This window comes from Alosa sapidissima, chromosome 1 (genome assembly GCF_018492685.1).
Source record: "Alosa sapidissima isolate fAloSap1 chromosome 1, fAloSap1.pri, whole genome shotgun sequence".
Lineage (NCBI taxonomy): Eukaryota > Metazoa > Chordata > Actinopteri > Clupeiformes > Clupeidae > Alosa > Alosa sapidissima.
In genome coordinates this window covers 14,171,578-14,188,178 of record NC_055957.1, presented here as the reverse complement: position 1 = coordinate 14,188,178, position 16,601 = coordinate 14,171,578, and the positions used below count along the sequence as shown (strand labels likewise).

General features: G+C 42.1%; 1 protein-coding gene and 1 long non-coding RNA gene across 4 annotated transcripts in view; both read right to left on the bottom strand.

The window, feature by feature from the left end:
* The window catches only part of smg7 (SMG7 nonsense mediated mRNA decay factor), a 127,229-nt gene that overhangs the window by 51,526 nt on the left and 59,102 nt on the right, over positions 1-16,601 (bottom strand). The window lies entirely within an intron of this gene.
* On the bottom strand, positions 956-4,159 carry LOC121718841. The gene is made up of 5 exons (XR_006034040.1): positions 3,393-4,159; positions 2,383-3,298; positions 1,960-2,294; positions 1,618-1,823; positions 956-1,502 (listed from the first exon to the last, which is right to left on the bottom strand). It is a non-coding gene; the product is annotated as an uncharacterized LOC121718841 (long non-coding RNA).

Below are 16,601 nucleotides of genomic sequence, written 5' to 3'. Positions count from 1 at the left end.
TTAAAAATTACCTCGATTTAGGCTACTTTGGTATGGCATAAGGGTTGGCTACACAGTGGTTAACGAAAATCTAAATCTGCTTTTATAGCCTACAGGTGCCACTCCACAAAACGAAAAAATACTGAATAACTGTAACGTCCATTCCTGCATTACTCTTGATATCTCTAATATATTGACTTATTGTTTCCATAGGCATGCAGTGATTGCTTATTGAAAATATAGATTAGCCTAGACACATGATTTCATTGTAGAGATATGCGCAGGATAAAGCACGCATTCTCTCCTTGCACCGCTCTCCCTCAAACAGGTTGGCTTCAGCCCGCACCTCCCCTACGCAAATCAAAACAGTGTCTTGTGCAAAAACTGTTCATGCAGACTACAACTGGTGCGGTGTAGCCTACACAACTTTGTTAAAAACTGATGCATTCAAGTTAACTTTGCAAAGTTGGTAGTTATAGCCTACTTATCACAACGTTGTCAATCGCAAACGCTAATTTATTTAACGTCTCTCTACGGAACCTGCTTAATTTGCGGCGGACGAAGAGAAAGAACCTTTTTGAAAATTGAGCCAGTAGAGAAATAACTGTTCAGAACTAATCTGTAGCCTAGGGTAGGCTTCTGCAGAAAACAATGTTGTTGGCGATTTAATACCATCTAGCGACGTTTTTAACAGGCTACGCAATAGAGGCTTAGACAACTATGACCCACGTTTTGGTTTCGTAAATTAATTTGCCCTACTTCTTGACTGCAATGTACAGGGATGTGATTGGCCTACAACAAAAAAGCAGGAAAATATACAACGCATAGCTTGATGCTGCAAAATCACATGGGGCACAGAAACAGTGTGGTAAAGCACACAGTCAAGCCTTTAAACAAAGTTATACAATTGATACTTTTACTTTTTTTTTTACAATTGATACTTTTACTTTACTTTTAAATGTAGAACAATGTACATTTGGAGAGGGAGAGAAAGAGAGATTGCAGTCTATTTACGAGCCAGTTTTTGCATTCTTTCTAGGCGTCTCTTCCGAAAGTCCTTTCGTGCCTTTGCAGCAGCTGCCAGTAGGACATCTTTGGCTCGTTTCTTTCCAGAGGTGCAAGGTGCATGATACAAGCGCTTCCTAGCCTCTGCCCTCATCCTTATTTGTGCCCTGTACCGCTGGCTTGAGAGTTTGATGTTCCTGACCAGTGGTATGTTGACAGGGCTTTCTTTATTGAGTCTTGAATAAAGCTCAACAGCAGACACTTGCATGGCCTTTAGGTTGTACTTGATGACTTCATAAGCCTCATAGGTTTCCACATTCATGTTGGTGCTCTTGGCTTGTAAGATGTTAGTCATCATGCTGAAAGAGGACTCAACCAAAGGACCATGGAATGGGCAAAGGGCACATAGAGCCAGCTTACAGAGAGCTGGGTACCTCTGGGTCTTCTTGACACTGTTCCACCATGAGTCATTTCTGGTTTCCCCGGTCATTAAAGGCAGCATCATGTCACTTGCATATCTAAGAAGAAAAGCACAGTAAACCACAAGAAATTACACACACACAACCTCAAAGTCGACAACTTCACAGTACAATTCCTTTATGTAAGCTATGGGACATCTCAACAATTACACACCTGTATACTTCTTGATGTAAACCAGCTCTCTCCTGTTCGCTGAGTTTCACAGCTGGAAACATATCAGGCAATTTCTGAAGTTGAGGAATGATGTGATGGCTTCCCCGTGCATCTGGGTCCAAATAAGACAGTGTTCTCAAGGTTGGACTGGCAAGAGGCAGTTTTGCCTGAAGATTGACACCATATGTGGTGTAGGCTTGAACAACCTGTTACAAAAACAAATACGGACATATACAAAGACATATTTTAAAAGAAAAGTGATCATTCATAATAATGCATGTGACTAAACTTATTTCAAATTCCACTAAATAATAATCAATTTTAATAATAGACATATTGTACCTTTGACTTGAAAGAATGCACAACAGGATGGTCCCTTCTCAAGGATTTAAGAATTCTTGTAGCCTCAGAGCCAATAAGGGCTCTTGTTGGCCTCTGTTGACTTGAGATCGAGTTGAACCAACTTTGGACCAGAGGTTCCTTCCCTGTCCGCTGAGGAGAGACTCAGGCTTCATGTAACAACTCAGGAACTCCCTGAGTAGCAGCTCTTGCTCATCGTGTAGCTTGTGTATTTTGGCCTCTACTGTCTGACATGTTAGTGTGTATTTCTTAAGCATTGGAAGTACAGAGGCATAGAAATTCAGTTCAAGGAGTGTCCTCTTCTCCTCAAAGAAGACCTGCCAAAAGATGAAAATACATAATGAAACGCATATAGGCAACAGCCACCGACATAACTACTGAAAAAAATACTGAGAATGTGCTGACCTTTTTACAGATTGTTGCCTTCCTCATCCTGCCTTCATCTGTGAAATGCTTGGACCTCCTTCCCAGCTCCTTCCAGATTTCCTCAATCCGAGCCCTGCCTTCATCTTGCACACCCCTCCTAAGTGCAACAGCATCTGCAGTCTCCTTATATATCTCTTTGTCCTGTCCATTGAGAAATGTGTAATAAAAGAGAACCACCACATCCCATAAACGCAATGTGTCCAGGCTGACATCCAACACTGACAGCCACCGGTGTGGCACATAACACTCTGGCCGTGAGGTGTACACCAATTATGTCTCCAATTTCTCGGAGACTGTCCCTCATTTCCACAGACCATTTGTGGTCAGTGTGGAGATCAGACATCAAACCTTCGACCCAGTGCTGAAACGGACTACAGAACTTCTTACTTGCATTGTGTATGTGGTGACAAGAGTCACCATCTATGGCGCACGCCTGTCTCTAAACAATTTCTCCAGCCCACTTTTGGAACCCCTCATGACTGCACATGAATCCATTAGGATGGAAACTAGATTACTCCAGGGCAGAGACATCTGTTTGAAGAGCTCATCCAATTTGTTAAAGAGAGACTCTGCAGTCACAGAAACCAGCTGAAGTGCAGCCAAGTGCTGGACGACCATTCGCTCCACCTTCTCTGACCAGTAGCTGACAAGGACACCCAGTATCCTTTTGTAGGTCTTGCTCGTCGCCTCGTTGATGTTAAGAGAGAAGGGCACAGTTCTTATTTATTCCAGTATATCATCCAACACAGACTTTTTCACCCCATGAGTTTTTATGACGCAGATGTTCTATCCATTGACAACTCTGCAAGAGCTTTAGGATCTCTTGCCAGAACCTGTGCTAAATTGATGAGGTGTGGTGCAATTGTCAGAGACAGGGAGTGCTCTGCCAGAAATCCTAAAACACACAATGTCATAAGGCCATATTAGATTGTAACCATTATAAGACCAGAAGATGCCATTATAAGACCACATGGTCAGAAAGCACTTACTTGATTCTGTGCAACTCGGCTGCATAAGAAAGGTATTCTGGATTGAACCGAGTTGTTCTGTGGAGCTGCAATGATGACATTGTCTGCTGGTGCAATTTCAATTCGCATATTCTGTTGTTGAAGCTTCCAGGCCTTTAGATGTTTCGGTTGTTCCACAGGTTTCCTTAGTGCAGTCTTCCCACTTGTTCCATAACTTATTGGGTGATTGCAGGTGTTGCAAATCGCCTTGCCAGGTTCTCTAATTTTGCTAAAACATTTCAGTGGCAGGGTCTGTCTTTCAATATTGACAGTCTCCTCCAACCAGCTCCACTTAAAACGATTTTTGACACCCTCATCAATTGTTTTAATATCAGGGCTGTTCAGTGGCACCCTCTCCATGAGTCAAATGTATGCTGGATAGTAAGAGTAAAGAAATTAAGAAATAAATAATAGATTAGAAACTAATAACAGAAATGGTCATACAAGTTCACTTTACACATGTAATACAGGAGGAAAGCCTTAATGAAAAAATACATCATCATAGGTCTATCTAATGCATTAATACTTTACTTGAATAATAGTGTCAGTGGAACAAGGTCATCACAACATTAATCTAAGCACCCCTCTCATGCAAACGGCTAGGCTAACAACGGCTAGGCTAACAACAGCAACGCTAACGTAATCTGTGGTAAACGTTACATACCAAGCTCTCCTTTCATAACAGAAAAAAAGCCTTTCCCGATCCTACTCGTAAGCAAACACTTTCAAGAGGAGAACATATGTCTATAACTATAGGTGCCGTTTTCAACAAAGCTTGTTAGATATCCTTGCCTGGTATGCTAGCTAAGCATTGACTATCATAATTCATAATATTAACTAACGTAAATTAAAATGACCTGACAACGAATACACATGCATCTAACAAATACATAATAACAATTTTACCTCAACCTTCCAAATGTTAATCTTCTTGAAGTGAAGAGACGAGAAAATGAGATGACAATCCGCTTCAAAAGTGGTTGTGCCAAATGTGTTGTTCTCTGGTCGTCAGTAACGTAACAGCCTAGTATCCTTGCTATCGAATGCTCACGTGAGTTGATTGGTGGGCAGGTGTATCCAATCTAACCGCCTTCGTGCCTTGATTGCCTACGTGAGTTGATTGGTGAGGGGCGGGTGTATTCACTCCAGAGACATGGCGTTAGCGGCTTGCTGTTGTTATGTGAGTTACGTTGGGTTGGGTACTGGTGGTCCTACCCCCCCCCAAAAAAAAAAACAATGGATCTGCACGATTTACAAGGGTCATATTTTTAGGTCTAAAAAAATCTGGAAATCCTGATTTTTCCAGAAGAATCACATCTATGAATGTAGTCAATTGACTGCTTGACAGGTTATTTTTATTTTTCTGTACAATAAACAAATACATCTGCTTATGCCGCAGAATTACGCACTTGGCCAGCCTATAGAACGGGCACAATTTGGAGAGAGAATGCAAAAATATGTAGGCTATTTGTGGTGGGTTACCAGCAAACAATGTTTAAAGCATTAACTCAAGACCTCAAACGTTTTCTAAACAATAAAAACAGAAAGGATGCAGCAGGCAGCAAATGTAGAATAGTAATTTCCAGTGGAAGAACAAAATGCTGAATAAAGCCCAAAGCTATGAAGGCATATCTGGCAAGCTGTTATTTTATGAAGATGTAAATGGTTGCTTTGCTTTGGTTTCGCTATAGTCAAGTTTGCAAGAAGGAGACATAACGCCTGAGCATGCCACACTATCCAGGGACGTGCTCACACAGCTGTGGTAGCGGGGGCAGGAGGACAAGTTAGCGCAGGCTTTATATACAATTCTTCAACAGAAGCCTTATGAAATAAAGGCCTGCCTCGAATGCAGGCTTGCCCAAAATAAAGACCTGTGGTTTGCGCAGCCTACAGTAACAGACCCGCCACAATATGCAGTATGATCATTTTTTATGAGCAAGATGTTTTTGGTGCCCTACGCATGAAATGTCATCAGTAATCTTCGACCATTACTTTGTGATTTGGGAATAATGTATATTTTCATTAAGCACAGAGAATCGCATGTCAGTCCCCTCATATTTGACTGACTTCTGCAGACGCGCAAAAAAACACTGCCACTTCCCTCCCTATATTCCACTGATCACACATCAGACATCAGATCAGCTTGTAGGCTATTAGCCTCAGGCCCCTCCTCCTCCTGGACATTAGCCCAGAGGTGGAAAGGTGTAATTTGTTCGGGGCAGGGCCGGATTAACAATTCATAGACCCCTGGGCACAAATGTCTGATGGGCCCCCTGCCCCCCAGCCAACGTGAATCGGGCGGTTTTAATTATTATTATTATTATTATTATTATTATTATTATTATTATAACACACACACACACACACACACACACATACCATGACAGAGCATTTCCAATTCAAAAGGGAAAGCACTGCTCATTGCAAAATGAAACAGAACCTTTAAAGGTAAACAGGTCTATAACTTGACTAAAACTTGGAATTCAATTGCTACTTCTGTTCAAGACTATAACAACAAATAGCTGTCAAAATTTCGGACGGGTAAATTCATGTATGCACTTCATGTATGCATATTGCATGTATGTATGCGCTTCATGTATGCATATTGTAGTGTGAAAAAGTGAAGCGCTGCGCCAGGTGCAGGGAGACTGCGGCTCACTGATAGTTATTATAGGTCACTTCAAATCAGCGCGATTTATCCTTATAGGCTACTGCACATTACATGATCTGTCCGATACACTTTCTTATTTTTAACTGTCAGGGCCTATACAAATTTCAACGTATCTGATTGTATATTTGGGGTGTGCTAGCTCTTACCTGCCCCAGTGGTTTGTATGTGACTTGTCTGTTCTGAAAACCTATAACCCTGATGAAAAACAATTGGCCTATTTTAAGGAGCTCCAAATAAACTAACGAAATCTGCTGAAGTAGCCTAAAGCCTAGGCTAATGATTCCTAAAACATACAAAACGACGTCCATTCTGTGGCTATTGAAATTTGGGTACTATCGTGTTAACTGTAACCCACCCTCTGAAGCCTTTCGTGACACATAGAAAATATTTTTTAATGAATCTGACGTGTTCTTCATTCTCTGATTCTTGAGCCATTTTAAATCACTGAGCGGCAGCGTCGCGCGTTCGTAAACTGTGTGCTCCTCCTCCGTCTACTGACAGCCGGCGCGTACATTTCTTCTACGGCTGCAAACGGGATTCACTCGCAGTTAACCAAATATTTCTTTATTAGGGCAGGGCAGGCATATTTCTGGCTATTAAATTATTTCTAAACCAGTCTGCTAAAGTCTGCTAAAGTCTCTAGTGAAGTCTGTGTAGGGTTTTCCAGGCTCCATTTCGTTTTACGCCCCGGCAGGCATAATCCTGTACGCACTGTGCATACAATTCGTTCACAGCTTTATTTGTGAAATCATTCAATATTAGCCTACAACAATAAAAAAAAAAAGAAAATGTGTGACAACTAGCCTATAGTTATTGACTCATGTGCTATCTGAATATTGACATTATTCCGAATAAAAACGGAATATGGTGTGCATGGATAGACTATAAAATATGAAAACGTAGCATTGTCATGACATGATAACGATCGGCCTGTGGCGGTTTTCAGGCGTGGCTTTGGATGGGTCAATTCTGGCGCTTAAAAACGTTCCATTCATTCATAGGATAATAGCCTAAATCATTCAGTCATGAAAAGAAAACAACAGCAGCAGCTTAATATTTTTCAGGCGTTTAACCGTAACGTTAAAAGACTGTTCTTAGCAGTGATGCTGACACTGACAGCAGTGAGAGATTGTCCTCTACGGTCACGGTCTACACATGTTTAAAATGTTGAATTGTTTGCTTTTCTCTGTAGGCTTATTTAAAAAGAATTAAGCACTGTTTGGAACAGGGATTCAGTTAAGGTGTAGAACAGAGGTTCTCAACCTTTTTTGGGCTTAGGCACGTCATGACGAGTCGGGTTGATGCGGGTGTTAAAAAGTCCTTGACTGTGCATAGGCCTATTATCTAAAAGTGTGGGACAATTAAAACAGCAGTGCAATGTATTTAGAGTGTTGTGAGCAAATCCTTATTGTTAGTAGGTTACCATAACTGTGTTTTTCTCTATCGCAAATCGAGACATAAACTTTTTTTTTCTTTTCTTTCCCTTTTTCGCAGGTTGGGCAGTGAAGTTATAATCCGCATAAGGTATGTTCAGTGTTCACCTTGTCCTTCCCAAACTGCGTTAAAATAGTGTGTTTAGCAACCAGAATTTTAAAAAAATTCCCGGGGGAGAAGTCTCCCTCATCCCAGAACTTTTATAAAAGCTTGAAACACCCCTATAGCCCACGTAGCCTACAGCCAGTGTTATACATGTTAAACGCTTCATTGGGTAGGCTATTTCATAAGGGATGACATGAGTACTGTAGGTTGACGTGAAGAGGGGCTTTCTGTTCCAGTTTATGTAAAGGTTTTCTTTGGGGGGGGGGGCTGGACCACGTATGGTGCGTACTATGGAATACAACCCTGTCTTCTGTAATCGTAATTCATCCATCTTTCTGTAAAAAAAGCTTGACTGGTTTGGCCACCAAACCAGGGTGCTTGGTCTCAATGTGACGGCGCAGCTTACAGGGTCTCATACTGTCGTTTGCTAGCACCTCTTTACAAACAACACAGTGTGGTCATCATCGGGTCTAATCCACTTCTGTGCTCTACTAGTGCTTCACTAAAAAACGATCTATGTTTTTAGATATGCAAAACAAACACAAACTTTAACACGCAGGATAGCAGTACAGATGTGTACAGTTTTTTGTTTTTTTTTACGCACCGCGCCTCACTATTTGGAAACCGCTGTGGAACTACTTGGCATAAGTACACTTTCCAAAGATATTCCATTTATCCCTCAACCACATCCCCAGTGAATGTGTCCACTTGCCAACATGAAAACTGAGAGAAGCTGCAGACATTGTATTCCTGTGTGGATGGTTTGTGGAGGCCATAAACTAAGAGAAGGACTTGAGAAAAAAAGCTGGGCAGTTGACAGCCGTTACCTCCAAAGAAAGACCCATCTGACAGTATTTCTGTGAAATCTGACGTCTCCACCTGCACTTGGCCCCTCTCTATGAAGAACATGCAGTCACCCATTGCCCCACTTTGAATGATGAGCTCCCCTCCTAGATAGTATTCAAACTCCAACATTTCCAGCACCTCTGTCAGAAAGAGAGGGTTGGCATCTTTGAAGATTGGGTGGCTTTTGATCAGAGAGGAGCAATTGTAGTGTATGAGTTCCTGTTTAACAGAAGAGATTGGCTCGTTAGAAGAAACATTGCAGAAAGAAAGAATAAAATGATAAGGTTTTTATGTCACCTTCATTTGTTGATCATATTTCTTTATTATGACCCAAGCATTTTTTGTAAATGTGTGTGACCACTGACTTTTTTGAAACACACATCTTCCTCAAACTAAACAGCAATTAAATGATCCACATATTTGCATATAAAAAGAAAATTGCACGATAACATAAAACTGAAACTTAAATGCAAATGCTTACATTTACAAGACTGCAACTACACTCCTTTAAATTATTTTCCATCGTACACAGTGTTTCCCACAGAATTTGATTGAATTTGTGGCGGTAGCATGACAGTGTTTTCCATACATTGACTTATTTGTGGCGGCCCCAATTTGTTTATAGTAGAGCTATGTGCACCTTTGTACAGCCTCTCCTTGTATCTCAACAACCTACATGCACGTTTAAGGAAAACATTAACAATCCTGCAGTTGTTGGCATAAAAATCGACTGGCTTGATTGGTTTTTGATTGTCTTGGTAGTGTATAGGTCTAATTGAGTGCCTGTCACTTTAAGACGTTCGTGAGGGAACCCTTGAAATTGTAAGTTAAAAGGCTGCTGATGTGTGGATGCAATTCATTATGTTTTCTACGTAGTTACTTAAAATAAAGGTTTTCGATTAGCACAGACAAAGTACAACCTGATTATTTAAGAATTAACCCGCCCCTCCCGCCCTAGAAATTATCCCCAAACCTTATAGAATTTTTCCTCAGATCCATGCAATGAATGCCGTATTTTCTCCAGTGTTAGGCTGGATAATAGATCCCTTAACCACTGTGAATGAGTGGGTAAAGTCTTCCCTTTCCATTTAAGCAACACTGTGCGTCGGGCCAGAAGGGAAGCAAAAGACAATGCATTATGCTTGGCCCTGGGCATTTGCTCCTCTCCAGTAATACCAAATAGAGCTATGAGTGGGTCGGGCTCTATTGTGTAATTTAGTATCTGAGAGAGTGTTTGGAAAACTTCTCTCTAAGGCTGGGACACAGCCAAAACATATGTATGGTGGATATTGACCCCTTCTCCAGCGACTGAAGTAAAAGTAAGTCATCAATTGGATTTTCAGTCGGCATATAAGGAAAGTAAGGTACTAGACTCCGCACATAATGTCTGACCTGGAGGTATCTGAAAAAATGGGTAGATGGTAGGTCAAAGTCTTTGGACAGCACTTCGAATGAGGCAAAACAATTACTGCTAAAGAGATCTCTAGGATGTTATGCCTTTTCTGTGCCAATCCTGAAATGTTGTATCGAGCATAGAAGGAGGGAAACGGTGATTTGAGGCTATAGGGTTTAAAAGGGAAGGAAGCTGTAGGCCAAAATTTCTTCTGAATTGGGCCCATATTCTCAAAGAGTGGCGCACAACTATGTTTCCACCTGATCTAGGAGGCAGTGGTAGTGCTGCCCCCCAGTAAAGCAGGGAGGGAAGTTTGTTGGGTGGAGCTGTTTTCTATGGAGACCCACGCTGGGGGGTTGGGATGAAGGTGAAAATGTCTCCAGAGTATCAGAGTTCGGACATTAGCTGCCCAGTAGTAAAAACGGAAATTAGGGAGAGCCATACCTCCATCACACCTAGGTCTTTGGAGGTATGCCTTGTTGAGTCGGGGATGCTTATTCTTCCAAATATACGATGAAATGAGAGAGTCTAAAGAGTTAAAAAATGACTTTGGTATAAAAACAGGGACACATTGGAAAAGATATAAGAATTTAGGAAGTATTTTCATTTTCACAGAATTGATACCTCCAATCAGTGTCATGGATAGGGGTGACCATTTTGATACATCCTCTTTAGCCTGGTTCAGGCATTTCACAAAGTATTTTTTAAAGATATGGTATACTTTCGTGTTTCAAGGTAGGTTAAAAGTTCCTTTTCAAGTTTAAGAGGTATGTTTGAGTAATCCAATTTAAGTGCAAGGTCGTTGACTGGAAGTACGCTTTTATGTAGGTTTAGTTTGTAACCAGAAAACTCTCCAAATTGGTCCAGCAATGAGAGCGCCGCAGGCAGAGAGGTTTCTGGGTAAGAGATGTAAAGGACGAGATCAACTGCATAAAGGGAGACCCTGTTTTCTATACCCCCCCTATGAATCCCTGAAAGGTGGCTACAGTTACGTAGGGCCAAAGCAAGTGGCTCAATAGCTAAATCAAAAAGCAAGGGACTTAAAGGACAGCCCTGGCGGGTTCCACGATGCAGGTGGAATGATACAGAGCACACAGAGTTTGTAACTACGGACGCAGAGAGGGAAGCATAGAGCAATTTAATCCAGGAGATTATGTTTGGCCCAAACTCGAAATAGATACCGCCACTCCACCCTGTCAAATGCCTTCTCAGCATCTAAACTAACTACACACTCTAGGACATTACTCTCTGGAGGGTAAAGAATATCAAATAAGCGACGTATATTGAAAAAAGAATGGCGATTTTTTACAAACCCTGTTGGGTTCTATGACAATGGGAAGAACATCCTCCAATTGTCTAGCCAAATGCAAGAGTTATTGAAATTAGATAGGTTTGTGTCACTAGACCAATTCAAGGGTATGATGATGATATGGCTGTTGCACAATGTTCTTACTTTGACTGATATTTTAGACCTTTTATATCATTATTATTATTTATACATTCCACTTCTTTTCTTTCTATTTATTATTATTATTTTTATTTGATTTTTGTTATTATTATTATTATTATTTGCCATTTGTATCTTTTATTGTTCTTGTTTTGTTGTTTTGATTATTGTTGTTGTTTTGTAACTCAGGGCATTGCTGTAAAAGAGCTTGATGCTCAGTCAATTTCTCCCTGAATAAAAAACGGTTGATGATGAACACCTTGGCTTTATTTAGAAGTGAAATTGGCCTGTAAGAGGCGCAATCTTCAGGATCTTTTCCCTTTTTAGCTATGAGGGTTATGCAAGCCTGGTTACATTTTGACGGCAGTCCTCCAGTTCTTAGGGACTCTAATAAGACCCTAATGTCATTTAATATTTTAAAAAGTTCAGGATAACAATTAGACTAGAATGGGCTAATACGTCATTCAACCAGCTACAACAAAATATAGCCTGTGGCTACTTATAACAACATTATAAACCTGGCAAGGAAAATGCCAATTTGAGAACAAAAGTTAAACTGGAAACACTACTGATGAAACATATAGCAACGAACCAGGTACTTGCTAGCCAAAAACAATATGTACAAGTAATATGCATAACAATAATAAAGAAGGACAAATTAAACCCACCACTAGCGTGCTAGTGCTAAGCGTCGTTCACAATGACAGTGAGACCTAATGCGAGCTAACATTAGTCAGTTAAGCAAGACCTTTCTTTAATAGCCTACTAGGTAGCCTATTAGTTTCAATGATCAGCTTCAACTTGTACCTTTTTGCCATTTACAATAAACTTTCTGGCAAAAAGAAGGGAGGCGGACTGGTTGCATAAACAATAGATGGTGCAATCCCGGACATGTTACAGTGAAGGAGACTGTATGCTGTAAGGATGTGGAGTTACTAGCGGTCAGTCTACGACCATACTACATGCCGAGGGAGTTCTTACACGCCATTGTTGTTTGTGTCTACGTGCCGCCTCAAGCCCTCCCGGACACAGCGTGTGACGTCATTCACTCTACAGTCGCTAGGCTCCAAACTCAGAAGAGTGATGCCTTCTTTGCAATCTCTGGTGACTTCAACCACATTACACTGGATTCCACCCTCACAAACTTTTACCAGTTTGTTGACTGCCCAACTAGGAAAAACAGGACAATAGATCTCATGTATGCAAACGTGAGGGATGCTTACAGTGCAACCCCCCTTCCCCCACTGGGGAAGCCGGACCATAACGTCATTCATTTGCAGCCAAGGTACAAGCCAAAAGTTCAGAGGCTACCAGTTGCCACGCGCACCTTCAGGAAGTGGACACTGGAAGCGGGTGAGGCTTTGAGAGACTGCTTTGAGTCCACTGACTGGAGTGTACTACTGAATGGAGAGGACTTAGAGGAGGTCACACATTGCACTATCTGAACTTCTGTATGGACATTGTTGTTCCCACAAGGACTGTACGCTGCTATCCAAATAACAAGCCTTGGATAACCAGTAATGTCAAGACCCTTCTCAATAGGAAAAATATGGCGTTTAAGAAGGGGGACATGGCAGAGCTGAGGCGAGTACAGGGGGAACTCAAGAATAAGCTGAAAGAGGCTACGGAGGACTACAGAAGGAAGATGGAACAGAAGCTGCAAGATAACAACATGAAGGAGGTGTGGGACTGTATGAAATCTATCACTGGCCTTAAGAAGAGCAGCAGCTCTGTGGAGGGAGACCTGGACAGGGCGAACCAGCTGAACCACTTTTACAACAGGTTCGATTGCCCATCTCCCAGTTCCCACCCCACCTCATTACCAGTGCAACACTCACCCCCACCATCACTGGATATTGCACCCCTCCCCCACATGGCGACCACGAACAACGAGGTGACAACGACCTCAGTCAACAGCCATCAGACACACAGACCCCAGATGCTGACCCCCTCCCCCCCTCCATCATCACTGCTGATCAGGCTATCGCACCTCTCCCCCACATGGTGACCACGAGTAGTGCGGCAACAATGGCTTCAGCCAATGGCCATCAGTCTCTAGCCACACGACAACCATCACAGAAGCCCTACCTCCACCTCACCCTCCACTCCCCTCATCCCCCCCATCATTTCAGCGGACCAAGTAAGTTATCTTTTAAAAAAACTCCATCCTCGTAAGGCAGCCGGGCCAGACAGACTGTGTCCAAGGCTGCTCAAGGCCTGTGCTGCTGAACTGGGGGAGCCACTGAAGCACATCTTCAACTGGAGTCTACGTCTCGGACAAGTTCCAACACTGTGGAAGACATCATGTCTCACCCCCGTTCCCAAGAAACCACACCCCAGCGAGCTTAATGACTTCAGGCCTGTCGCTCTAACATCACATGTGATGAAAACAATGGAGCGGCTGGTCTTAGGTATGCTCAGATCCCAGGTACGCCATGCACTAGACCCGTTACAGTTTGCATACCAGGAGAAAGTGGGCGTGGACGATGCCATCACTTATCTTTTACACAGAACACATTCTCACCTAGACAAGGGGAAAAGTGCTGTGAGAATCATGTTCTTTGATTTCTCAAGTGCTTTTAACACCATCCAACCCCTCAGACTGGGAGACAAGCTCTTGCAGATGGGTGTGGACGCTCACCTGGTAACCTGGATTACAGATTACCTGACCGAGCGACCACAGTTCGTGTGCTCTCTCCAGTCCTGTTCACCCTGTACACATCTGACTTCTGCTACAACACCGAGTCATGCCACATGCAGAAGTTTTCTGATGATACTGCAATTGTGGGGTGTATCAGGGACGAGCAAGAGGAGGAGTACAGGAGCCTGGTGGAGGACTTTGTGCAGTGGTGCAAACTCAATCACCTTCAACTCAACACTTCAAAGACCAAGGAGATGGTGGTGGATTTCCACAGGTCTAAGCCCGCTCTGCTACCAGTCTCCATTGATGGGGTCAATGTGGAGGTGGTAAGCACCTACAAGTATCTGGGTCTCCACCTGGACAATAAACTGGACTGGTCAGCCAACACTGATGCACTCTACAAGAAAGGACAGAGCAGGCTGTACTTCCTGAGGAGGCTGCGGTCCTTCAATGTGTGCAGCAAGCTCCTCAGGATGTTCTATCAGTCTATTGTGGCCAGCGCCCTCTTCTATGCAGTGGTATGCTGGGGAGGAAGCACAAAGAAGAAGGATGCTGGGCGACTTGACAGGCTGGTAAGGAAGGCTGGCTCTGTAGTGGGAGCTGAACTGGAGTGCATCACTTCAATATCTGACAAAAGGACCCTAAACAAACTGATCAACATCTTGGACAATGAATGTCATCCGCTCTACAGCACTATCAAAAACCAAAAGAGCTTGATCAGCTGGAGACTTCGCTCACTGCCATGCACAACTGAAAGGCTGAGGAAGTCATTTGTTCCTAGGGCCATTGAACTGTTCAATGCCTCACTAAAGGGAAGAGGAGAGATAGACTTCTCTGCTTAGTCTGTCTGCCTCTCCACCCTCTCCATGTCCATGTTTTTGAGTACTGACTGCCCACTACTGCTTACTACTGTTTTACTACTGTTTCACTAATGTACACAGCCTAATGTTTTCACTACTGTTTTACTGCTACACTGTTTGTCATGCTATATTAGCACACATGATCAATCGCTGCGGTCAGGCTTCTCATACAATACTGAATCAATGAATGGCTATAACCCTATTACCTCAACCTGTTCTTGCACTGAAATAGTTTTTTATTTTACCTTGTCTACATTATACTTTACTCTCCTATTTGTCTATATTATTTATGCTGGTCTCTAGACCTTACTCTTGCACTGTTGGACTAATGATGGACTACTTTTTGCACCTTCACCATGACACTCACTCTCTTGAGCACCTTGCCAGGCACACATAACTAAGGACTATGGTTGGACTACTGTTTGCACCTTCACCATGACACTCACTCCCTTTAGCACCTCACCAGTCCCGGCCCTGTCACTACAAGCGTCTTATGCTTGATCACCCTCAAGCACATTGGACTTTTCTTAATTTAATTTATATAGTGTATTTAGTATTTAGTTTTGTTAGTTTTCTTATCTTTCTTATCTTCTACTGTCTTTATTGTACAGTGGAGTTTAGTTATATGTTTATACTTATACTTATGTTTACCATTTCTGCTGTAAGTGCATGTTGTGTGTTATGTCTGTATGCTACTGAGACCCTTGAATTTCCCCTTGAGGATCAATAAAGTATCTATCTATCTATCTTTACTTCACCAGCATTGTGCTCATTAATAAATTGTTGTGCAATGGCTGCAATGACTGTTTTCCTGATTTGGACGTCATTTTTTGTCGTCAGGTGCCGAAAAGTGCAATAAAGATAAATTTAAGAAGATAACTGGTAGTATAACATTGGTCAGATGGGGTTATAAATAAACTTTATCGAAGGTAAACGGGAGCTCAGGATTTTCGCGTCTACTCCATGCGCGCCAACCCCAGAAATCTGGGACAAGCGCTTTTGAGTCTTGGAAAACACTTTTCCATTTACATCAGGATTTTGCAAATATTCAGTGTCAGAGTCAATAAAATGAGCCCTGCATGAGTAACGAAATTGAAAAGCAGCTGTAAGTAATCATGCTAACCTTGACATCCAAATAGTATTCTAACATTAGCTTTGAGATATTGCTTGATTGCATAACTTTACTGTAGTCTCCTCAACTATGTGGTGATAAGACCTTAGCAGAATTAACTTTAACCCATTCGCGCTGGATGCTGCATGACGCAACATTCTATCTCCCGCCTGATGCTGCATAGTGCAACATTGAATCTCCCGCTGGATGCTGCGTAGCGCAGCATGCTTTTTATTTCATTTTTATTTCAGGTGCTACAGAGGCTTAGATATTAAATTTTGGTAGACGTTGACAATTTTTTGTATGTTTTCAGAAAACTCTCAGGAAATAAGGTTTTTTAGTCTAGAATGCCATTTGATTCTATAGGCGTTTTTAGCAGGCATTTTAAGAGTAAATGGGTTAATGCAGCAGTTTTTCAACAAATTTGCACAGCATTGTCACAATGATAAGCGGATTTAATAGCAATTTAGCCTGCCGTCTTCTATGCAATGCTTCTATGTGGCAACACCAATCCTTCAACAATCATTAATGTTTTGTTAAATGCACATGCAGAGGAGGGGCAGCGGGCTCGTTACGAGAGAGAGCGGGCAGGGCAAGGAAAGGCTGCGTGCGTAAAAAGCGCAGCTCAATAAAAGGATTTTATCTTATATTTAATTTAAATAGTACAACATAGAACATTAATG